Source organism: Oryzias latipes, chromosome 22 (assembly GCF_002234675.1).
Source record: "Oryzias latipes chromosome 22, ASM223467v1".
NCBI lineage: Eukaryota > Metazoa > Chordata > Actinopteri > Beloniformes > Adrianichthyidae > Oryzias > Oryzias latipes.
In genome coordinates, this window is record NC_019880.2 from 18,346,152 (window position 1) to 18,372,773 (window position 26,622).

General features: G+C 42.7%; 1 protein-coding gene and 1 long non-coding RNA gene across 3 annotated transcripts in view; one reads left to right on the top strand and one right to left on the bottom strand.

The window, feature by feature from the left end:
• The window catches only part of LOC101166267 (leucine-rich repeat and immunoglobulin-like domain-containing nogo receptor-interacting protein 2), a 60,432-nt gene that overhangs the window by 21,711 nt on the left and 12,099 nt on the right, over positions 1–26,622 (bottom strand). The window lies entirely within an intron of this gene.
• LOC111946854 lies at positions 23,995–24,466 on the top strand. The gene is made up of 3 exons (XR_002872637.1): positions 23,995–24,036; positions 24,166–24,260; positions 24,418–24,466. It is a non-coding gene; the product is annotated as an uncharacterized LOC111946854 (long non-coding RNA).

A 26,622-nucleotide genomic window follows, 5' to 3' on the forward strand; every position in this document is an offset into this window, starting at 1 on the left:
CTGCTACTTCATCTATTAAGATTCAAAATTTTATTTTCTAAAATATGGTTTTCTTTGTAATGCATGCATGTAGAAAACACTGAATTCCATTTAAGATATTGCCGTGTAGAATAACTTGTAGATGTAAAACCGCAGTGAGTCAATACAAAATTGCAGGTAAAGCTATATTTTCCATTTTTATGCTAAAACTAGGAAGTCAGAAAAATGTGCAAAGCCAATTTATTTCAGCTTCTTTAGCTCCTTCATAAAGAACAATGCTGACATCCAGCAGAATATGAACAAATTCATGTATAGTGGTGCTGCATTATGCAGCTTCCAAATATAATAATTCTAATAAAAGAAAAAAATAACTTATAGCAGGAAATCAATAAAAAGATACTCTGGGATGGGGTCTAAGTGGCAGAGTCCATGTGTTTCACAGATGTGTTTGACAGGTGGAACACAGTCATTAGCTTCTCTGTCAATTTTTGGTCAATAAAACACTGAAAGAAAAAGTTTATTAATGACAAATGTTCTACATTTGGTTTCTTTACACCCAGAGATCTTTGAAAACTGAATTTTTGTTAGTAATTTAGTTATCACTATTATTTATTTCACACATAAAATACTAACCAACACTTTGATTTTCACACAAAACTGTTATCCACAATATTCACTTCAAATCATTACTTTCTTTTTTAATCTAATCTTGTACACTGTATTTTTCTGAATAACTTCCTTCCTGTAAAGTCCAGACCTCAGTTGAAAAACAAAAAAACACGTATCCTAACAAAATTTTCCCATTGAATTCTATGTATTCATGATCCTTTTGATTTCCTGTTTTACTTTTTCAATTACCGATACGAAGCCCATCGAGATGACTTTTGTTGTGAATTTAGGCTATACAAGTAAAATAAAATTGAATTGAAAATTAAAGTACATTAACTTGAAACAAGAGAAATGCAACCACAAGGGGGCGCAATTTAGTGCTTTCATGAGCTAGTCTCAAGTCCAGATAAAAGCAGACGGATGAGGTGAGGCATCTGACTATAACTGATCTTTCATACTGGATTGGTTGAAATTCAAATTAACAGTGAGCAGGGTTGGCGGTGCAAATTAGACTGCTGTTGGTGGAAAAGTAGAGGAGGAAGGCATGTTTGCAGGCAAAAAAAGAAAAGGAAAGTAAGAAGTGTAGAACTTAGAGTAGGAACTTTTACTGCATAGGGACTGGCAGGGAAAAGTACAGTTGGTCGACATGATGTCTAAGAAAAGTAGATGGCCTGCGTGTTAAAAGCTGTTTGGGTCATGGAGGGGATAGAAACAGGGACCGGCTAAAAAAATGTTCTGAAGGTGAAGATAGTGTTGGATAGGGTGATGAGTCTGAAGCTGAAGGTGTCATTGTGAGTGTTGTCAGTGGTAATGCCCAAATGTTAGATTGATAAATAGGAAACATGAGCTGGATCTAGATTGCCATAGGATAGGTCAGCTTTATCAACACGTGATGTGTTGTTGCTTTAAACCTTGTGCTATCTTGTGGGGTCCAGATGACCCCACCCTCGCATTGATGTGTTATCCCTACCATGACAAAGTTGGATAAAGGTGGAGAAGATTTTATGTAATCCATGGACACCAGTGAAGATCAAAACTCATTGAAGAAAAAAGGTTCGGCACACAGTCTTTTGGGGTCCAGATGACCCCACTTCCAACATTAACATGCCTTGGAGGCACGTTGGGAGTGGGGTTATCTGGAGCCCACAAGATAGCACAAGGGATAATTATCCTGCTGCACTGCTGCGGTGATGAGGGAGACTAAGAGGAAGGTACTTGGTGTGTCATCTGATGTGAAAAAGGAGATACTTGGCGGTGGAATGAATACGTTCTGGAGTGTGTTACGAGGAAAAAGGTTGGCTAAGAAAAAGGGGAAAACTGAGAAGATTGAAGAGATCAGACAGGAGAGAGATGCAGCACAAGATGAAGGTGGAGGTGGCAAAGACAAACAAAGGGCAAATTGGCACTTGAAGGACACGTTGGACACAAAGGAGGGAGAGGTGGTGGATCTGTTGGAAAGCCAGAGAAACACAGATGGAAGGATGTGCTGCAGGTTAGGAAGATAAAGGACAGGGATGAAAATGTGTTGACAGGTTCCACAATGGGAATGGAAAGATGGAAGGAAAACTTTGAAAAACTGATGATTGAGGCAGAGAGAGAGCACACAGTAGAAGAGGAGGCTGCTATGGATCAGGACGTAGCAAAGATCAGTATTAATGAAATGATGAAGAAGAGGATGAAGAGTGGAAAAGCAGTTGTACCACACAGCATATTTTAGCAACATCACCAGCCTGAAGAGGTTATCCCTATATTTAGATCCCTCTTGTGTCTACTTTCAAAGAAGAAATGCAGTAATTTTCCATGGTTACTGTTGGCAACTCCGACCTGCAGGCAGGTATTGTTTTTACTCCTGAGCAGCAGAAGCCAGGTTCAGTTGACTCGTCTGTCTCAAATCACTTTGAGCCAAAGACCTCTCTCGAAACACTGCTTCTAAACCAATTCGCTCACCCACCCCTGCATAGATTCTTTGAATACGCACCCGTAGGGACCTGTAGCTGCAGTCAAAGCTACAATAGTCATGTTTGCTGCTTCACGTCATTCAGAACATTATTGTTTTAAGATAAGATAAGATAATGTCTATTTTTAATCTTTGTTTTGTAAAGTGTCCTTGGGTTTCATGAAAGGCACTTTAAATAAAATGGATTATTATTATTATTATAAAAATACTCTTTTGATCCCAGCTTGGGAAATTGGATTGTTGCAGCGTCCGTGTTAGGCTCAATGATACAAACACACAAACAATGGGTGACAATAGAAAACACAACAATCAGAAAAAGAACCATCAGTGAAAAACAATTGAATCGGTTAGTTCAAAAGGGGCCCAAGTCCAAGAGGTTTGTTTTTCCAGGAAGTGATTTTAATTGCATAGCTTAAAGGGAGGCAACACCAAATGATTAAGACTTTATACAGATTTAGCACCAGTTCATAGCTTACAAATGCTATAATGTGAGGCATCTCACTTTTATAATTTCAGAGGACTAGCAAACTAAAGTCTTTGGACTTGGGCCCTTCTTGAGTTAAACAGGGGGGCTGCCATATTGGATAACTAGTGCTGCCATCTATGGGATAAAGCAAAACCCATGCAAGAGAGGTCCAAGTCCAGGAATTTTGCAATTAATGCATTTTAAATGTTGAGCATAGTCAATACATTACAACAGACTTGGGAGTTTTTTGCACATAATCAGCTTTTCCCTTGAATACCATAGAACAAATAATGTCTCTATTTTGAAAGATTGTTGACTTGGGCCCCTTTTGGACTAACCGATTCAATTGGTTTGCATGACAGCTCTGGAGAAAAACAGACAGACCTCAAATGAGTTTATGTATTGCAAATGGATGACATGTTATAGAGTCCAATGGAGTGAGGTAGGAATGATCTCCTGTAGCGGTTGGTGTGACAGCGAAGCTGCCTAAGCCTCTTTGAGAAGGTGCTCCGCTGACCGTCAAGAACAGGATTGTCATGATTTGAACTTGTCTTGTTTTTGGTCCTTGTTCTGTCTTGTTTCTGTTTCCTGTTTTATTTTGAAAGTCTCCTGTCTTGTCTGTTTTCTTGAGTTTTACTTCCTTTGGTCCCCATCAGCCCTGATCGTGTCCACCTGTGTCTTGTCTGCCCTGTCTGTATTTAAGTCTTGTCTCTGCCTTCCTCCTGTGTTGGTCCATTAGTGTTCCTGTTCTGGTGTTCTCGTCTTGTCATGCCAAGTTCCTTGTTCTCTTGCCACGTCACAGTGAGTTATGTTTCAGTTCTGAGATCCTGCTCTGCAGCGCTTTTCGTTTGTGTTTCGCATTAAACCCCTTTGCCCCTGATCCTCATGCCTCCGCCTCTGCGTCTGGGTCCAACCGGCTCTCAAGCCACCCTGCACCATGACAGAATGGACCAACCATATTTTTTGGACCCAGCAGAGCGGGACATGCAGCTCCTAGAGGCTTATTGTCAGGAAGCCGAGCGCACGAGGTCTTACTGGGTTTTCGATCAGGCCCAGTTTGCCTCGTATGCCTGGAGTGGGAGCCACCTGGACTTCACAGGGAGCCGTCTTGCCCTGAGGGGGGGTCGTCGCCGTCGTCCCCGCCGTCCCCTTCCTGTTCCAGAGGTGGTCCGGCACGCACCACATCGCTTTCCAGTGGTGGTGCCAGATGCACCCCATCCCCGTCATGTTCCGGTGGTGGTCCCGGATGCACCACAACCACGTTCAGTGGTGGTCCCGGACGCACCCCGACCCATCCCAGCTCCCAGGGGGTTGCCGCCTGCACCCCGACCCGTCCCGGCTCCCAGGGGGTTGCCGCCTGCACCCCGACCCGTCCCGGCTCCCAGGGGGTTGCCGCCTGCACCCCGACCCGTCCCGGCTTCCAGGGGGGTTCCGCCGGAACCCCGACCGGTCCCCACTTCCGGCTCCACGCCTGACCCGCCTGAGCTCGGCTCCACGCCTGACCCGCCTGAGCTCGGCTCCACGCCTGACCCGCCAGAGCCTGACTGCTGGCCCGACCCGCCAGAGCCTGACTGCTGGCCCGACCCGCCAGAGCCTGACTGCTGGCCCGACCCGCCAGAGCCTGACTGCTGGCCCGACCCGCCAGAGCCTGACTGCTGGCCCGACCCGCCAGAGCCTGACTGCTGGCCCGACCCGCCAGAGCCTGACTGCTGGCCCGACCCGCCAGAGCCTGACTGCTGGCCCGACCCGCCAGAGCCTGACTGCTGGCCCGACCCGCCAGAGCCTGACTGCTGGCCCGACCCGCCAGAGCCTGACTGCTGGCCCGACCCGCCAGAGCCTGACTGCTGGCCCGACCCGCCAGAGCCTGACTGCTGGCCCGACCCGCCAGAGCCTGACTGCTGGCCCGACCCGCCAGAGCCTGACTGCTGGCCCGACCCGCCAGAGCCTGACTGCTGGCCCGACCCGCCAGAGCCTGACTGCTGGCCCGACCCGCCAGAGCCTGACTGCTGGCCCGACCCGCCAGAGCCTGACTGCTGGCCCGACCCGCCAGAGCCTGACTGCTGGCCCGACCCGCCAGAGCCTGACTGCTGGCCCGACCCGCCAGAGCCTGACTGCTGGCCCGACCCGCCAGAGCCTGACTGCTGGCCCGACCCGCCAGAGCCTGACTGCTGGCCCGACCCGCCAGAGCCTGACTGCTGGCCCGACCCGCCAGAGCCTGACTGCTGGCCCGACCCGCCAGAGCCTGACTGCTGGCCCGACCCGCCAGAGCCTGACTGCTGGCCCGACCCGCCAGAGCCTGACTGCTGGCCCGACCCGCCAGAGCCTGACTGCTGGCCCGACCCGCCAGAGCCTGACTGCTGGCCCGACCCGCCAGAGCCTGACTGCTGGCCCGACCCGCCAGAGCCTGACTGCTGGCCCGACCCGCCAGAGCCTGACTGCTGGCCCGACCCGCCAGAGCCTGACTGCTGGCCCGACCCGCCAGAGCCTGACTGCTGGCCCGACCCGCCAGAGCCTGACTGCTGGCCCGACCCGCCAGAGCCCATGCCAGACTCCACGCCAGACGACTCCACGCCAGACGACTCCACGCCAGACGACTCCACGCCAGACGACTCCACGCCAGACGACTCCACGCCAGACGACTCCACGCCAGACGACTCCACGCCAGACGACTCCACGCCAGACGACTCCACGCCAGACGACTCCACGCCAGACGACTCCACGCCAGACGACTCCACGCCAGACGACTCCACGCCTGACGACTCCACGCCTGACGACTCCACGCCTGACGACTCCACGCCTGACGACTCCACGCCTGACGACTCCACGCCTGACGACTCCACGCCTGACGACTCCACGCCTGACGACTCCACGCCTGACGACGCCTCCACGCCTGACGACGCCTCCACGCCTGACGACGCCTCCACGCCTGACGACGCCTCCACGCCTGACGACGCCTCCACGCCTGACGACGCCTCCACGCCTGACGACGCCTCCACGCCTGACGACGCCTCCACGCCTGACGACGCCTCCACGCCTGACGACGCCTCCACGCCTGACGACGCCTCCACGCCTGACGACGCCTCCACGCCTGACGACGCCTCCACGCCTGACGACGCCTCCACGCCTGACGACGCCTCCACGCCTGACGACGCCTCCACGCCTGACGACGCCTCCACGCCTGACGACGCCTCCACGCCTGACGACGCCTCCACGCCTGACGACGCCTCCACGCCTGACGACGCCTCCAAGCCTGACGACGCCTCCAAGCCTGACGACGCCTCCAAGCCTGACGACGCCTCCAAGCCTGACGACGCCTCCAAGCCTGACGACGCCTCCAAGCCTGACGACGCCTCCAAGCCTGACGACGCCTCCAAGCCTGACGACGCCTCCAAGCCTGACGACGCCTCCAAGCCTGACGACGCCTCCAAGCCTGACGACGCCTCCAAGCCTGACGACGCCTCCAAGCCTGACGACGCCTCCACGCATCTCATGCCGGACCTGCCTCGCCGGACCGCTCGGCCCCCCGGCCGTCCTCCGGACCTGCCTCGCCGGACCGCTCGGCCCCCCGGCCGTCCTCCGGACCTGCCTCGCCGGACCGCTGGGCCCCCCGGCCGTCCTCCGGACCTGCCTCGCCGGACCGCTGGGCCCCCCGGCCGTCCTCCGGACCTGCCTCGCCGGACCTCTGGGCCCCCCGGCCGTCCTCCGGACCTGCCTCGCCGGACGGCACGGACCCCCGGCCGTCCTCTGGACTCTTGTGCCCGTCGAGGTTTATCCTCCGGGGCCCCCCCCTCATGTGACTTTTGGAACCTCGGAGCGGTTCCTTGAGGGGGGGGTACTGTCATGATTTGAACTTGTCTTGTTTTTGGTCCTTGTTCTGTCTTGTTTCTGTTTCCTGTTTTATTTTGAAAGTCTCCTGTCTTGTCTGTTTTCTTGAGTTTTACTTCCTTTGGTCCCCATCAGCCCTGATCGTGTCCACCTGTGTCTTGTCTGCCCTGTCTGTATTTAAGTCTTGTCTCTGCCTTCCTCCTGTGTTGGTCCATTAGTGTTCCTGTTCTGGTGTTCTCGTCTTGTCATGCCAAGTTCCTTGTTCTCTTGCCACGTCACAGTGAGTTATGTTTCAGTTCTGAGATCCTGCTCTGCAGCGCTTTTCGTTTGTGTTTCGCATTAAACCCCTTTGCCCCTGATCCTCATGCCTCCGCCTCTGCGTCTGGGTCCAACCGGCTCTCAAGCCACCCTGCACCATGACAAGGATAGAGAGAATGCTCAAGATTATCCATCATGGACACGAGCTTATTTAAGGTAGTCCTCTCATCGCAGCTTCACACGTGTCAAAAGTTTTGACTATACAACAAAAAGACCACGGACCGCAGAATCCTAATTCCTATTTAAACAATTGGTACTGTATTTTCCACAGTGCAAGGCATACTTAAAAACAGTGCACCTTGTAATCCATATCGTCTTATAAATGGTTTAATTCTGGTTGTGTTTAGTGATGTTGAAGCAATTTTGAGAGCTGCTCGGTGCTCTGTTATTTTACAAGTTGCAAACAAGGTTGATTGTTTTGTAAATACGCTAACGCAGCTAACATGTAGTGGTAACAAACCATTTTTTTTTACGTGTTACTGACAAGGTTGGGAGTTAGCATAGTCACAGTAACGTCCATTTTAGCGGGATCAGGCTGTTGTTTTACGTGTTGCAAACAAGGCTGGGTGTTTTTGTAAATACGCAGCTTACGTGTAGCAGTGTCGGACTGTGTTTTTTATGTGCTACTAACAAAGTTAGGATTTATTGTAGTCACAATAATGTTTGTTTGGGCAGTGTCAGTCTCTTTTTTTTTCTACAAACTAGGTTGGGAGTTGCCGGTTTGAGGAATACGCTAAACCAGCTAATGCTTCTGACATGACTAATGTGTAGCGTGTTACGAAGAAGTTCTACAGTTACTGTAAACGCAGTTAATAAAGTCTAACTGATAGACTTGTCTCTGACTATTGTCTCGCTTCTTGCGCCATATAGTTGAGTGTTGTTTATATATGACATAAGTTTAAAAGTAGATCATTCATTGACGGTGCGGTGCGCCTTGTAGTGTAGGAAAATATAGTAAATGTTAAAATCCAATGTGTTTGTTTTTCCTATACCGACATAATGATTATACAACAGAATTCAAATGAATGAAATTAACAACCAAGAAGACCAACGAAATGAATACCATAAAGAGTGTGCATAAAAAGAAAACCAAATATAAGCTTAATGTGACAAAAAACAAATGAATGTGAAATACAATAACAAAAAACATTTTATGTAGTCTTTGCTATATTTTATTCCCACTGTCTGCAGTATACTAGTAAACAAATGGAACATGCAAATCATGATATTTATGTAACAAAGCTTTATTTAACTGGGAAGAACAGTTGAGATATGATGTCATGTGGTCAATAATTTATTTCGCAGATGGAACCTCAATCTTTTAAAAGTAATCAACAATTCAAATGTAAGTTGACATGTAGTTTTCATGTTTTATTAAACATAAAACGTAACACCCCTTGTGCTCCAGAAATATTTTGTTTGCTCAATCTTCGTCATGTCTATCTTCAGGGCATCAACAGGCAGTGCTGTGTCTGGGTTGCTTCCGAACCCGGATTTTGATCCATAGATGTATATATGCTGGACAGATGACCTTTGATGTCAGCTTTAGGATTCTGATCAGGGAAACGTACGCCTGACGTGGGATGGACATGTTGACTAGGTTTGACTTTGCCCAACTCAACAACGTGCCAAAAATATCTGACAAGGCGTGACAGGGTCAAGCAGGTTTTGTTTAATCTAGCCATGGTTACATCCAGCTGCCAATAAAAAAAAAAAAACCTAAATACTCTTAAATTTGAGCCCCCAATTAAAATTATTGGAAACATATTTTCAAAACTATACTTTTCCCACTGTAAGCACACAGTTAACATACCTGGAAAAATGTAAACTTTTTTTCACAAATGATACCAGGTTGTAGACTGGTGTGAAATTTAGAATTTTTAACATGGGCATAAATTGGAAAATAACTGCCTTCTGACACCAGATTCCAGTAGTCATTTGAGCAACTTCTACATTTAATATTTATGCATCAGCTGGTTAATCCCTAACCCAACATGCTCAACATGTGTGTCTGTTCACCAAAAAACAAAACACCAAAAAGAAGGGGCCTGATTAACCCTAACAAACCCCCCTGAATATTATTGCCATACAACAGTAACAAATACAGATTTCCTTATTTAAATGCTCAAAGAAATGGCAGAAATTTCCTCACAATCAAAGTAAAGCCAAGTTTCAAAGTCAGTGCAGAGAGGCAAGAATGTTTCGGCACACGTCTGGGCAGCTAGAGTGCACCCTGCTAGTGTCACCACATTACAGATCCATTAACATTGACAAGTGGCCAGTAACATTAGTAGATTATACAAGCAGTATTCTTACTTTTCACTTAGCGATCAGTGGGTAATTGACTGTTTAATTTCCTTTAACCTTTTGTCACTCAAAAAGCCATGTTTACACGGTGCATTAGCACAGTCAGCAAAAAAATCCTAATGGAATTAGTCCGTTAATGTGTTCTGCTTGTCTCCCAGAGTTCAACATAATTGGAGCAACCACAGGAAAAAGAGAGCTTGGCAGAAAGTGGAAGAAAAGGCTTTTTTAAAATGTAAGATAACTAAGATTATTTTTGATTTGCAGTTGCGTGTAAATGATGTGGTGCCTTTCTCCATCTATAGATAAAGGCATTCTGGGAAATAAAAGCAACATTTACTTACTGTGTGAAATGAATAACAGAGGAGGCAGTAATAAAATATACACAAACAAGGAAATTGAACCGCTCTGTCACAATAAATGTCTCTCAATATACTCAAAAAGGGATGAATGTTATCCTGTACGTCTCTGTGAATGTCTGCCTGAATTCTGATGGTTCTCTTGTGAGAATGTGAATGAAAAAGCTAAATTCTTCACAAGTGAGGTGGTCCAGTGATCACTCTGACGCTACTTAACAACAAGCCGAAATCTCTTGTTCACCAGCGTCATGATGTTGTTCTGAGGAAATGCGTTCCACTCTTCCACAAGTGCTACATGCAGTTCTGCCAGGTCACTCGGGGTGGGGTACGATCATTCAGTCTTTGCTTCAGCTGGTCCCAGACATGCTCTGAGGGGTCCAGGTCAGGAGTCATTCCTGGACAAACCATATTAGGCACTCCCACTTCCTGACGTCCAGCTATAACAATTCTGGCACCGTGTGGTGGAGCATTGTCATCCATGAATGGAAAGCTGGGGGTGTTCCGGTGAAACTGGTAAAGGATGAAGGGTTCTATGATGTCTCTGAAGTAAGAACGTGCAGTGACTGGACCATCTACAATAACCAAATTGGTTTTGTGCTGACCGGTGATGCCTACCCAGACTTTTGCGTCTCCTCCACCAAAGCCAACACTGGGGACCATGTTGACTGGGACGTGTTGCTCACGTCGCCTTCTCCAGCAACGCTAACGCCCATCATTTCCATGCAAGGAGACTCAAAACTCATCAGGGAAAAGGACAGTAGACCATTGCTGCATTTTCCAGTGGACACAAGACAAACAGTCTTCTGACATTGCTGAACCACGTCTGAGTGCAGAGTTCTGTAGGTACTGGTCATTATTGGGGTCTGTCACAAGCTCTGCCAATTGTTCAAAAGTTCAACATATGACTGCTTACTAACCCTTTAGTTCAATAGCCCGGTGATGCTTACCAACCCGAAGGCGCGCTATGACCAGGTGCCGGTGTTCAGAGCTGTTTGAATGATGAACTTGACTTACTAGCAAAAATCAGCTTTTATTACCCACAGAGTGTTGAAAATAATTTTCTTTTGAAATTTTGGGGTTGTGGCCCCAATAAGTAAGACACAAGGTGTACACAATGAGACTACTATGTGAGGTGTGTCTATCAGCCCAATACGATCACTCTACCTCCCTATCCCAAAAATCTGTGAAGTGAGACAAACAGTGTGTAAGCAACATCCACGGAGTTTTTCAGTTTAACCCGTACTTTTTGTGAGTAGTGTATCATATGATGTTGTTGTTTCCCTTTGGGGTTTTCCCATCAGGGGTCGCCACAGCGAACGAGTCTTATTAATCTGCCATTGTAAAGCTATAAAAACACAAAAATGTTGCTAAAAACTATTTTCAGCTTTTATTTGACCTAAGATGAAAAAAAAAATTATACTAGTTCAATCCTTTTAAAATGATTAATTTATGTGCAATTTCAAACATTACATTGGCTTGTCTAACCCTTGTGCTATCCTCTGGGGTCCAGATGACCCGATCCTTACATTGACGTGTTCTCCCTAGCATGACAAAGGTGGACAAAGGTGAAGAGGATTTCATGTAATCCATGGACACCAGTGAAGATAAAAAGGTTCAGCGCACTGTCTTGTGGGGTCTAGATGACCCCACTCCCAATGTTAAAGTGCCAAAGTTAGCACATGGGATCTATAAAGTAATGAGATTTTATTAGTCGCTTTTTGGATAAGCGCACTGCAGACTGGCCGTGTTTGGGCGGTAGAGGCTGTGTCCCCACACCTGCTTTTAAAACACACGACATCTAACAAAATTGCAGCACCTTCAACATTGATAAAAGGCCATAGACTTACTAAAGAACGATGAAGAAAACTGAGCTTAAACTTTAAAAGAGTGGCTGCAGAGACCTCACAGCTATGAATCCCTTTAGTCCTCATGGAACAGCATTAGAAAATCCCCAACCTTTTACCTGATAAGTGGGCCCTTAAGAACAGCACTCAAGGAATTTTTATTGCACACCTGAAAGTAGGAAAAACAGTCAATGGTTCATACTTATAAAGTACACTTTAATCCATCTTTAAAGCCCTTTGGGAGAACTTTGATGGTTCATTCATTCACTGCAAATCACTCAACTAAGTCTGTAAAGACATATACACAACATTTATGTCTAAAAATTGGATGCAAATGGGAATTTTGGCAGCAACCAAGGCCTCTTCAGGCCTGAACACATGCAGGATAAACAAAACTAAAGTGTCCTAAAGTCATGTGTAAGCATTGCTGGTTAAAAGTCATGGATGGTGTGTCAGAAAGTGTAAGAACAATGTATTAATACAGTTAAATCACGTTTGTCTTCAAAATGTTTACACTTCAGTAAAGAACGTCTTAAGGAAACATGAGAATTTGTGACTAAACTAGGCTTTTTAAACTTTATTTCACCCTATAGACAGCTGAAATTCCATTTTTTAAAGTGTTAAATGTAGATTAAAGGAACATCTTCCTGTTAAGAAACACATGGAGTTTTTCTTATTTCACACACTAACAGCGTGTGAAATAAGAAAAACTCTTCTCCCTGCCTGCTGTGGATCCATTTCCACCATGGCTCCGCTCATTAATCCCTGAAGCGGCTGACGGACATGCAGGGAAAGGGTGCTCTTTCAGTTTGGAAGATTAGGAAATTGCAACAGATTCAGGATGTTCTCTCAGCCAATCGTCCCTTATCCCAACAGCCGCTCCGCGTTCACCCGCCTGCTCCAAAGTGTGACATTCGCACGGCGCTGAGACATTTGTTGTGCTAAAAAATGTCTTTAAGCAAACACGCCGTGTTTCTCCAGAATTACAACACGAAAGGCTTTGATTTGCTCTAGTGTGTTTGGACAGCATTACAGCACATACACTTCTTTTACAGAGGAGACAGACAACAGATTACAAAATTTGCAGAGCTTCCGAAAGAGCTCAAAGTTATTTGCAGTATGACCGAATCCAGACTTTGCACCTCAATATGGGTTTGCAAAGCTTAAATATGTTATCACTGCCTCACAGAATGTTGTTTGCTTGAAACGGCTACTAAAAATTCAAATCATTGTCATAAATTCTTCCTTTTAAATTACATTAGCAAATCAAAATCCAGGGTGACTACAGTACTTTATGCATCATTAAATAATAATGAAAAAAAAAAACAGTGGCTGACCTGCTTCAACCATTAAGCAGGTTGACCAATGTTTGAAGTTTCGGGGGTTTAAATCCCACTCCCCCCTGGTCAACTGTTGCTGTGTCCTTGGACATTTCCACCTCCCTGCCTCCAGCATGGCTCCACTGGTGTGTGAATGTACTGGTGATGGTCAGAGGGGCCGTGGGCGCGTACTGGCAGCCACGCCCCTGCCAGTCTGCCCCAGGGCAGCTGAGTCCACATCTGTAGTTTACCATCACCAAGAATGAATGACGATTGAATGAATACACAATGTAAGTGCTTTGAGCGTCAGGAAAAGCACAGAAAAATAATCCAATTACTTTTACATGTGGTCCAAAATATAATCCATTATTATTATTATTAATTTCATTTCAGGCCCCACGGAAATATAAGGAGCGCCGTCACTGAATGGTCTATTTTTGAACCTATGTCAAACAGACAGGAGACCAAAGAGTCAGAGACAAGTCTGTCAGTCAGACTTTATTAACTGTGTTCACAGTAACTCTAGAACTTCTTTGTAACACGCTACATGTTAACCACATTAGCTTATTCCCAACACATGTAACTCCCAACCTTGTATGCAGCACATAAACAGACTGATAAAGGTAAAACAAATCGTGCTTTGTCTACGCTAACTCTTGAACTTGTTAGTAACACGTAAAAAAATACAGTCCGACACCGCTACATGTTAGCATATTTACAATGCCTGCAACTCCAAACCCTGTTTGCAACCCGTAAAAAAACAGACTGATACTGTTAAAACCAGATACTGTGACTAATCTAATTCAATTCAATTTTTTAATTCCATTTTATTTGTTTTGCCCAAATTCACAACAACAGTCGTCTTAACAGACTTCGTACCGGTAATTGTAAAGTGAAAATACAATCAAAAGGATCATAAACGCATAGAATTCAATAGGAGAATACTCAACTTTAACTAAACAGACTAAACTAAACTGGGCATCCCTGCCCTTTAGCAGTAAGGCTCTAACTTCCAACCTTGTTAGTGACATGTACCTTTCTAAATCCCTTTGACATTAGTAAACACTACTGGATTTAGTTCCTATAAGGCAGTCCGAGTTGTAAGGTGCACCGTTGTCTTTTTATAAAAAAAGAGGCTTTTTGAAGCCCCCCCTCTAAAGTGCGGAACATACGATCATTCTTTTTTAACTTTTTGTTTTATTTAATTTAAAAGAATAAGAAAAACAATCATTGATCCTCTCGTTTTTTCTGTTTTATTTTGTATAATTCATTGTCCCAAAAAGCCAAATGTATAACAATAACTACAAACTTTGTTTTTATAAATGCCAGTTTCAGTTTACCTAAAAATGTTGCTTTGAAAGATTTTTTAAAGAAGAAATAAAAGACACGTTTCTCGTGTTCAATCAATCCGGTGGCTGGCTTCATCGAACCAGTCCAGCTGACCAATCAGAGCCAACCAGAGCCTTTTTTTTTCCCCCAGAAGCTGCTCACTAGTGAAGCTTCAGGTTGTGCAGAATCCCTGTTAATATTCTGAAGCTAACACCTCTTCCCTGGCTACTTCATGGGAACTTGATGGATTACCTTCACACCTCTGAAATTTTTACCTAGCTGGAGTGATGCTGAGTGCTGTCAAGATGTCTCTGCAGTGTGACATCACTGCTGGGCAGGCTTACAACTGTAACACATTTGATCTCCATCAGCTCACACTTTCAAGTCGTTACTTGAATACGTTTTTATCTGTCTCTGAGATTTTGATTTCTTAGTTCAAAAAGTGTGTGGAATTTGAATAAAAACCAAATTCTTTAACTGAATAAAATTCATACTTGTTCACAAAGTCATTCCAGCTTTGTACTTGGCTCTTTTGATCTACTGAGGCACATCTTCCTCTAAGAGTAAAAATGATCAACCAAAAGGTACAATTGAGGAATTCTACTTCAGGGTCTCAAAAAAAAAAAAAAAAAAGATTAGCTACGGCATAGCTTTTGGAGCTTGTGTTGTAGTACCACAGTGAAAGCAGCTGAAGCTGCAACTTTGGCTGTCGACCAGCCAAACGTCCCTCACAGCAAAGAGTGTACTCTCAGATGGGGGATCAACCGGAGCGTTGGCATCCTCGCAACAGGACAGCTGAGATGCTGCAGGCTTCACAACGCCGAACCATGAGTTGTCTGGCCTGCTCTGTGTGAATAATGTTCTTTGAAGCGCTTTCTAACCAAGGTGCAAATGCATCTAAGTAGGAGTTCTTCTAACCACTCGCACTGAAGAGTTCATCATCACACTGCAGCAGGTCTTTCACATCGCTAAAGCAAACCATCGTTTCTGCACTGGTTTTCATTTGTGCCGTTACCATTAGAAAAATCTTCAGCCGGCTGAACATTTTTCATCAACTGGAATCATATTTGTTTGGAAAAGTGTTACAGCAGGCGCCCATGCTTTTTCTTCCATAAATCAAAGCAATCAGCAATTATTTGTTGTTTAGTAATGTGTTTAGTGTCAGTAAGTGAGTTTCATTTGTGTTCTATTGCTTATTGCTTAGCAAATTGGGATGCAACATTACTATATTTGCATTGCTTCTGAAAAACTCTGATGTGGCCCTCTAGCGGTTGTTAGTGGGAAAACAACTATATGAGCCTTCTTCCCTTCCTCCACTTTCGGCTTCTCCCATCAGGGGTCGCCACAGCGAACTAGTCGCATGGTAAATTTGGCAATGTTTTACGCCGGATGCCCTTCCTGACGCAACCTTCTCAAACCGGGCTTGGAACCGGCACAGAGGTAGAGAAGGGAACAGGGAGCAGCCCGGAGTCGAACCCTGGTTTCACGGACAGAAGGCGCCGCAAACCAGCACGAGCTAAACGCCTTCTAACTTTTTAAAAAATCACATATAAGTCGCACCCGAGCATAAGTCAACCCCCGGCCAAACCGCAATTATAATTTCTCCGTGATAAAACAGTTGGCACGTCCATGAATTAAAAAGGACGCCGACTATACGTCACTAGCAAATCCAAGTCCCTGATTGGTCAGAGTTCAACTGGTTTAACTTTCATTGTGCATTCAGTGGCTGTATGTTTTGTATGTGGAGCCCAAAAACTGACTTTAAAACTAAAGTAGTGGCTCGTGAATGCGCGAGTTTTGAACACAGAATCCTGAAACGTGTATATGTGAGTGTTTACATAAACTTTTCATTGGAAGTGGTCGGCTGAACATGCTTTGTCGAGCTTGGTGTGAACGTAGCATTATATTTAGAAAACTACGTTACTTAACCATGAAACACATACAAGAATTTTTTAACTTTCTTAATCCGTCATGTAGTCGCCGCACTTTTGTTAGTTTTCCAAGGCTTTGAGTCAAAAAGTCAAAAGCCACAATCCAAAATATCTGAAGAGGAATCTTTTAATCCCATTATGCATTTCAGTCAAAAATCCTGTTATGGTAAAACTCTACTTCTTCCATTTCTTCTTGTGTCAGTTTGGCTTTATTTGACATTGTTTGCAAACCTACAATGACATAACAAAATGCTCCCCTGTTGGCTTTTGGCATTGTTTCTTTTCTGTCACTCAATTTGATAAATCTTTTTTAACATTTCCCCCATATCATCTTACTTTTAAGCACCCATCTGTTCCTTTTCTTTTTTTTACCACCTGCATGCTGAGCAAACCGTTTGCCTGTCAGTCTTCCTATCAGATTCCCTGTATATGTGACAAAAGTAAATTTGCAATGGCAGAGAAGAAGGAAGGCGGCAAGGGAGAGGTCGGAGGAGCTAATGATAGAATGTGGGCCAGATGCAGGCGCACCTCCTTGAGATGGAGGGTTACAGACCTCAATGTTGAAATAAATATGAGAATAGAAAAAGATGAGAGTGAGGGCGGCAGGGCGAGCAGGTGAAAAGCTTGTATCAAATCTGGCTCTTGGCTTATGTCACATTTAATTCCTGACCTCTCCTGTTTGTCTGCTGCAAAATCTACAGAAGGCTTATCACTGCTTTCATTTTTCCTGCAGCAACACACATTTAGGGTTCCAACTATCCAAAAGGGCCCATGAATGGCATCATTTTTAAGTTTGTGCACAATTAATAAGAGCTGCTGAACTTTTTTAGAACACGAATTTTGAATCAAATTTGAGTCAAAGCAATAGTTTCTGTAAAAAAAAAAAGCTTTATTCGGTTGCGAAAAGCACTAATGCAACCTTCTCCCTTTAAATGAGCCGAATAAAAAGATTAACTACAATGTAATATTAAATTAAACATATAGCTGTTTTTTCTTTTTTACTTGTCCTGTCCAACAGCTGAGCAAACAGACAGTCTGTCTTGGACAAATTTTACCGTTACAATAGGGGGTTATAATCTTTTGACACACAAGGACTATATCTGCATAAACTCCTTTTTGTATTTGAGGCCAGACTTTATTTATATTGATTATGTCTGTATACTTTTTATCATCTTTTTGGACTGGATAGACAAGAAGAGAGACGATGGAGCTGTTTTTTAACACTTGGTTACCAGAACTTTAGCTCCAGTGTTGACATTCTTTTGACTACGTAGCTCTTTAACTGTTTATGCAGTTAATATAATTCCTGAAGGGGGGAAAATATACTGATATGTAAGACTTTACAGCAGTAAAGTGCTTATACAATCTATGTACGGTAAATCAGCTGATACTGTTGCACAGAAAAGTGGCTTTGTGAGGCAAAGGGGTTATGAAAAGACCCTTCCCCCTGCATCAAAATCAGCTGATTCACGTTAATAGCATAAAGGGGTTAGGACTTCCTGTATGTCAAATAGCATGTGTTATGTCGATGTCCCCAGCAACAAGTGATGGGCAGATGAAGCTTCATGAAGCATTGAAGTGTTTCATCCAATTGGTTGACTCCGGTGCCATGCTTCTTGAAGCTTCATTTACTTTAGTAGTAAAATCTACTGGACACAAAACTATCAGCTGGTATGAAGAACAGAAATGTTTAAAACGAGTCACTAAACATTTTTAGACATTTTCTTAATGCATTAAGTGCAGCCTGGTCTCAACAAAAAAAATTTTTGTGATTTTTTGTTTACACCCAAAAATGTATCTTCTTCCTAGTGTCTAGTACTGTGTTTTTAGAAGAATAAACTCAACAGAAATATAGCTGTGAGGAAAAAATGCTAATTAGGCATAATTTCTACTGTTTGGATTTCATCTGAACTGTTTGAATTAATTTATGAAATATCCTAATTTATTTGGAAAAATCATCCCAAAATTACTTTATTTAAGTTTAGGCCGTGGGGTTAATTACAGCCCATACATTTCTAATAGTGCTGTAACCTCAAACATAAAACCAAAACCCAACTGATTCAGAAATATAAACCTTCAAAGACTTTGTTGTATTAAAGTGCTAGTCTCCTTATAAGGTATCTTTAAGTCTAACAACTCAGAACCACAAAGTTGCTAAAATGAACAGAAAAACTGAGAAAAGTTGAGCTTGTCAGCAGAGACAAAATATGGTGTTGCCATGGTAACTCACTTGCACTTCTGCATGTGTGCGCAGGAGGGAAAAATAGAGAATGTGCTGAGGAATGACTTGTGGATAGCAGAGAAAAAGGGCAATACATTCTAATGTGCAACAATAAACACAAAATCATTGAGCTGCTCTAACATGTATGTCCGTGCAGCAGCTCTTATAGTTTCCCTTCACTGCCTCACACAATGAACATTACTATGAAGTGCTTCTCATTTCAGATGAATCTCTAAGTGCTTTAAAAATATTTTCCATTTTAGTCCATGTGTTAATAAAAGTAAAGCTTTAAAGAGTTTAGGTTTTCTGCGCGTCGCTCTTCCACTAATAAATTGTCATAAAAATGTTCTACTTTTTTCTTCTTGGGTTTGGGTAAAAGTCTGATAAATCAACCCCCCCCCCCCCCTTCCCTCACAAAGAGAGCTCCATTGTGCTGAAAGCCCTTCCCCTCCATTTTGCATGGCGTCTTTTACAGGGGGGGGTCCTCCAGAGACCTGCCTGTTGCTGTGTTTCCTTGACTCCCAATTGGAGAGATGCGTGCCATTATGTGCTGTTGACATTGCTGAGGGCTAAGCGCTTTTATATATAACACAGAGTGACATGCACTGAAGACGTTTTGGCAAACCTGGATTTTTGTCTGTCCTCACAGACGTTTGGAACAATTTTAACTTCCTTTTATCAGACAAATATCAAGTACTTGAATAAGAGGCTTTAGCCTTCTTTATGGCAACAGTAAAACCAGAATTATCTGTCCTCAGCTAATCAGTACCTGACATGATCATTGAATCAGAAAAGATGGAAAACGCTAGGTAACATACATACTGGCAGAAGTAAAGGTCAAGGGTATGAAGAGTTGGTAAAGGACCTAGTAAAATTCTAGTTGTTGTAGTAGTTGCAGTTCCTCAAATGACCACTGGAGTCAGGTGTTAGAAGGTGGCAGTGAGTTCCATGTTGAGACAAACCCACACCAGAAATGAACTCTTGCTTAACGTAGACTTCAAAAATCCTTTATAATGTTTATTTTTGTATTTTTTCTTAATAACTATGTGTGTTTGTGGGGGATGAGAGGTGTTTGTGTAAATCAGCTGTTTTGATTTTTCAAAGGTCCAGTTTCCTAAGAGTGAATGAATATATTTATATGGTTGCTTTTAGACTATTTTAATACTCATCAAGCACATGTTATAAGAAACTTTATTGGTATGTGTTTATAACAAGTTAAAGAGAACTTGAGTGCCAGGCCACAAAAAAGAGACGATAGCTTCACTGGTAAGTAAGGAAAGCTTCTACCTGCCAGAGATTCCCTGAACTCTCATGGCATTCAAATAATTAAAAAAAAACATAATTAATATCAGTGGCTCATTTGAATTGACACCCAGCAAATTAAGTTCAGTCATCGTTGTTTTGCATTTTAAACAACAAAAGCAGACTTTCTCGAATTTGCTGACATCCATCTAGCCATAAGGAATGGCAGAAGCCACTATTCAGCAGTGGATTCAGTTTATTTTTTGTAGACAGAAGCATGGCTTTGAAGTTTATTTTTGTGCACGCTAATTTGTGCATAAAGCTCAGATTTAAGATTAATTTGTCCCAAAGCTTTATTCTAAACCAAGAAGTGTTTGCACTGACCAGGTCACTGGCTCTGCATATGTTGGTACTGTGTTTGTACCTGAGATTCATGGCTTATTGCGTAGTAAAATATGTTGCCTCAAAACAGCATGTTTTGTCCTCCTTGACTTCCTTTTTCAAAGAACTTTTTTTTTTTTTGCATACCTCTCAACTATCAAATTAGAGCTTTTAGTAAACCTGCACAGAAGGAATGTTATGAGATTTCAAAACTGAAAAACTAAACAATATACTTTTGGTTGCAATAGTTGTATAAATAATAATATTTCCCAAACTGTTAAGAGTAAATCTTTAACTTGTTAAGGGGTATTTTGCAATAGTCTTATCACTGGAATGGAAGGGATACCATCATTATACACTGCACTCTTAACTGTAAGATTTACTCCTTATATTCCCATTTAAAGTCAAAAATGACTTTTAAGATGAGCTATAAGTTTAACTATTTTTTTTAAACAGAGACAGAAGTTTCTTTTCTATGTGCATACATAAATGAGCCAAACAAGGAGAGGTCTGATTTGGCAGGGCATCACAATGCAGCTCAATATAAGTGGGTTAATAAACAGTTTTTACACTGAGCAGCGGGATTCAATTCATCCAAGCAAAGTCCATTCATTTCCATTTTCCTTTCCCTTTTCTCTTGTATTTTCTGGCAGAGTTAAGAACCCACTACTTTGTTATCAACTGTGCAAGCAATCTCATTTAATCACCAGCAAATCCTAAGCAGACATTGCTCGCAAACTATTTGTAAGTGCATGCAATATTGTTCTCTTTATTAGGAGTCTTAGTGAAATTGGCCCCAAATGTTCACATTTTTCAGTTCAGAAACTGCTGCTTGCTCTCGTCAGTAACAGCTTTTGTCTGCAGACCACGCACAGCGCTCCGCCACCGCGCACCACCTGCCAGCACAGCCTCTGTCCACCAACACTTGCCTGGGCTGAGTTCCTCCTCAAGAAGTAACAAAAATACAACAACAACCCTTCGATGATCATCAAGCTTTTCCCCAAAGTGGCCATAACTGGGTTTAAAACTGAACCGAATAACTGTGGGATCCCAGAAGGCTGCTGGTTAGGTTTTGGCGCTCTCACTTCTTTTTCCTGGTTCAGCTTTTTTTGGGTTTGTTACATTATTAAGACGACAGGATATTGTTGCAAGATGATTCTTCCAACAATTCCATATGGCATGACTTACCATTGAGTTCATATCCTTACATAAAGACAGGTTTCCACCTGTCTTTATGTCCACCTGATCGTTCAGGATAACCACATGCCTACACAAATAAACTCCCAGATGACTTTGATCCAAGCCGCCTCAAAGCAGCAAAAGAGAAGCCCTTCAATTCCAAAAGACTTTGGCAAAATCTGTATCAAAGCTATGAGCTGATCTGCTAACACAGAACAAATAACAGAAACATGCAAAGCCTAAGACTACAGCTGCCAAAAAGCTTGGAGTGGAACTTCTTTAAAACAACAAACAGAAACAGAAGCTCTGGTGAGATTGTATCTCTCACGTCTTTTTTTTAATATATATATAAACCCCAAAGACTACAGGATTGCCAGTGTCAGAATTAGTCTTTCAATCTAAGGTACAATTAAGTACACAATCTCCCCTCATGGTTCAGGAAGCATGAAAAGGATGATCACAGCTCAGTTAGATGACTCCCAGAAACCTGCAAACGCCAAGTCTGCTCCTTCAGTTAAAGAAAGAGTTATTACCTCCTTTCCAACGGTTAACTCTATCACAGGAATAATTTGGAATAATGAATGCAATCAGATTTAGAATAATATTTCCAATGACTTTTCAATGGCAGTCTTAATTGAGTTTGTGTGTGTGTTTGTGTCGGAACCGACATCTGCCTTGCCCGATTTTTAAAGGTCCGACAGGTAGATGAGAAAAGAAAAAGAGCCCTCAAAAAGAATGTTATTTCTAAAAAATAATAAAGGTGAATTCACCGTTTGAGAAACTTTATGAACAGCATCCTCGTAACACTGAATTTTAGGCATTATTATGAAGTCTGTGGGAAAAACTGTTGCAATAAATCCATATTTAGAGTAAAGACTTCTGGTTTTTGTCTGTTAAATGCAGATTTCTTTTTTCCTTAAAGTTGAATCTCTTCTACTGTTTTCTCACTGACTCTTTTCTGAAAAATAAAACTTTCCAAATATGTTTGCATTTTGCTAACTATGCTAGCCTGGGGGTTTCAATTTGTCGGCCTGGGCAGCCGATAAATTGCGACAAGAATGAGTCAGATGTCGTGAAGAGGTTTTTCAAAATAAAACGTCCTTCATAATCAGATTACAAAGAAAAGAAAAGAAAAAGTAGGCTGTGTTTTTCTTCTCTGTGGCTCAGTACCAACTGTCCTACAAACCAGAACCAGGCCATGACCCGGGGTTCAGAACATCACTGGTCTAAAGGTTCCAGACTACAACATGGTATGTTTCTGAGGAAGACGGAGGCGAATTGAAATGAACTGTAAAAATTTTAAATAAAATGTAAGTAAACTGAAAAAAGTGTTATAAACTCTTCTTTTGATAAGAACACAGTAGCTGTTCAGCACATGAACTAGTTTGTCATTTACTCATGGAAACTCTTCAAGTTTTCGATTAAAGGACACCGATTTTTAAAGATAAAAAAAAAAAAGATAATTGGTTTTGAATTTTTTAAATAAAGATTATGACCTTATTATATTGTGCTTGTTCAGAGGAACACATGGTTCTAAATGGTAACAAACTTACAATTTTTGTTTAAAATGAACAGGTTAGGAGGGCTGGGAGGTGGATGGGCCTCTATTATTTAATAGTAATATTGTTTTCTACAAACTAAATATGTCTATAATTAATTGAGTAGGTCAATAGCATTTGGGCTAGTTTGGTACTTACTAGAGGGCTGCAGGAGCATTTTTCTATTTGTTTTTATTCCTTTGTCCCTCAAGGAATGCCACTCATCTTACGCCCAGCAATCCCCTCCTTTACTTTTACACTCCCCAATAGACCTTTTTCGCAAAAACCGGAAGTACGTCATCAACGTGTAAACCTAGTTCCGGTTTGTGCTTCGCTGGCGGAGGAATGGCAGAGCCTAGAGTGTTTTCGAAGAGCCTGAGTTGTGTTCCGAAGTTCACCAGCACCGATGTGATGAAGAGTGTGAAGATGCAATCGTCCACTAAAGGAAACAAATTGGACATGGGATATAAATTCGTCCACGAAGAGTTTATCCACCATTACCAAGGTAAGCTTCAGCTAGCTTTAGCCATAGCCGCATCACCGGTAACTCTGTGTGTTTACGTCAACTGTAAATCCTGGTGTTATTAATTTGTAATATAAGGCATCGCAGTGAATATGTTGTGTGTATGTTTAAGTGAAAAGGCATGAGATTAACATAACACCCAAAAATTTGGTGAAGCTGTAAATAAGAAATGTTAAGTTGCCCGTATGCGTGTTCATTTTGCTGCGGTTGCGGCACTTTCTTCACTTACTAGTATTATTTTTCTGAAAGTATGGTGAGCAGAAGTCCTCTTTTCCTGGACATGTCCTCTCTTTTGATACTTATATAATAAAATAACATTGAACATAGATGAAATGTAATTATATTTGCTTCATGTATGCAGCTCTGAACACCAATTACTCTCGATGAAATATCTCACAAACTCACTTCACTCCTCTTTTTTACAAACTCAAATCTGGTCACCCTATTGACAGTTATAGTTTCATGTCATTCTGAACATTGATGTAGCAACATAAGTATGTCCTAATTTTAACCTATATAATTTATTGTGTCTAGATATCACTGGACGCAGAAAGTGCCAACCTGAAAGCTTTCGTCTGCAGTTGTGTGGCTGCTAAAGGATTTTGCAATCACATAGTTGCCATCCTGTTCCAGACCGCACATTATTCACAGCTGGGTCTGCAGGCTGCTCCACCCCCCTGGCCTGCACGAGTGGCTTGCAAAGATGGCACAGGTGGGTTTGTGATCATATTGTCATTATTTTTTAAGAACGTATGTGTATCCATAACAACTCTAAATTATTATAAAAACACCCCAAGTAGTTACTACAGACTTTAATTGCTTTCTGCCTTTTACTTATAAGGGAATCCATCCTGAACCGGTTAGTGAGCTGGTGGTGCAAAAACCCAAAACAGTTGGCAGGGACGGTCAGAGGTCCACACTGTAAAAGGCATACAGGTGATTAACTTTTTGTTGCTTTGTGAGCAAGTTAAGTTTTTTTTTTTTTTAATCTTATGACTAACCAAATTATGGTTACAGCAGATATAATGAATTAAATTGAAATGTAGTTATGCACTTATGTCTAACTTTTGTGTGTTGTGTTTCTCTTGTGTAGGACCACAGCCAGATCCATATATGATGGCATCTGGAAGCAGATTATGCCAGGTGCAGCCCCAACCTCTCATGGTTGTGTTGGATGGGTTTCTGAGATGGAATGAAATAGAACTTGGATATATATTGTGGCAAATGCATGAATGCATACCTTAAATTACACTTATCTTGTCTTTAACAATCAGTTCAGCCTTCTGTCTTACTGTTGATCTGTAATGTTATTTTTTATTGTAAATGTTTGATGTTATTTGCATACCAAAAAATTAAACGAGGCACAATTTTGACCAAAATTGTTTTATTTGTTCATCTAATTTTTTTGTGTAGTCAGTCACATTTCAACAGAAAAACATTACGAATATAACAATTATATTTAATTAGATTTTAAGAATATGTGGAAACACTAAATTTTTCCATACTATTTGCACATTATACATTATTTACATACCAAACATTAATTCACTCTTCAAAACAAAAAAGTCCATGATAATTTGCCAAAACACGGCGGTTAAGCCAGATCTGATTCACACTGCCCATCAGTGTGAGCGGCACAGAGAGTTCCTGATGTGAAAGGACTTTATCCTACTGATCACTCTTTCCACCATAATTCTGAGGCGGGCCATGGCTGCGGTTTGTTCTGTTTCCTCCTTGCTGAATTGAGTTGAAAGCTTAAAAGGTGGAATGATGATCTTAGATCCAATGTCAGTTAGGAGGTCTTGAACGAGGAACTTTTGTCCGCCATGACATCGTCTCCTGGGTCCAGCAAAGGAACTTGGCTTCTAAGTCATGGATGTAATCCAAAGCCTCATCCAGAGCACCTGTGAAGATAAAGAAATTAAAAATCAGTCTTAATATATTAATGCTACCTTTCAACACAACACAGTAATCATGTTTTGAAAAGTATGTTAAGTATTTAATTACAAATACATTTCATTTATTTTTGTTAAGGAAATTACAAAATGACAAAATGCTCAAAAGTGATTAAATACATGTAATTAAAATAGGTGAGAGCATGAACATCTTTTATTATAAATATTAATTTGTTCAGGTAGAAATGCATGTATCCAATAACGGTACACATAGTTGACTAACGTTAACCAAACACATTATGAACAACCTTACCTGCAGGTGGGTGTGTCACGTAGTCGTGATCCATCTTTACTGTCTTAGCTTAGCCACCATGTCGCTAGTATCTTCACAGCTTAGCTGCATAGCCTGACGTTTGAGGTTCTGTCATATTCTGACTCCCTTCTCAAAGGATCAGTAAAGTTGTTCCAAGGGAAAATACTCGGGGCAACACCACTCTTCAGGCGACGAACGACGCAGCCGCACCACAATCCGGAGCGAAGTGCCGGCAGCAGAGGGTGCTACCTGTGTTTACATTAAAACTATGCCCTTCATCTCTTCGGATCGCCTATATCCATTTGGGTTTCAGGTTTGGATCCACAGGAAAATAATGAAATGAAAGGTAAGGCTGTTTTTGGTTGGAAGACGAACAGCCTGGAACGCAACAGAGACTGCAACTCTTCGACTCTGCCATTCTTCATATCTGCTGCTACGCTAACAGGAAGTTGTTTTACACGTCATTGACGTATTTCCGGTCGAAAAATGCGGAAGTGTGAAAAAGGTCTATTAATCTTTGATGACAAATATCCTGCCGAAAATAATAGCTACTGGCAGCATTCGAGCGATTTTGGCTCTGGCACTGAAAAAGCCCAAGTGGGTCGAGCCCTTTTGTGTATTAATGTGCACGAGAAAGAGCAAGGGAGCACATGGAGGAGGAGGAGGAGGAGGAGGCACACCTGAGCAAAAAACAAAAATAGGCCTTTGCTTGTGAATTTCCTATGGTCCACAGTTACAGTTCAATCACCCAACGGAGAAGAGGGAACAACTTGAGTTTGTTAAAACTGACGCCTGCGAACTCCGAGCATCTGCAATTCTAATCACGCTCCAACAAAAAAGGTTGTTTGAACTCGTCTTCCCCGTCAAGCTAAAATTTGGTCTCCAGGAACAGCGGAGTGGCCTGTAGCCGACCGCTGAATTTGAGCTTCGTTATGAAGGTCTTCACCGTCCTGCTTTTTTGGACAAATCTGTATTCACAGTCAGGCTGTGGAGAGAAAGTGAGTCACCCTCCTCACTGCTGCACAGACGCTGCGAAATCATTTCACCTTAACGTTTGGCGATTCTTCTCTGCCATGACTTTTATCACTAT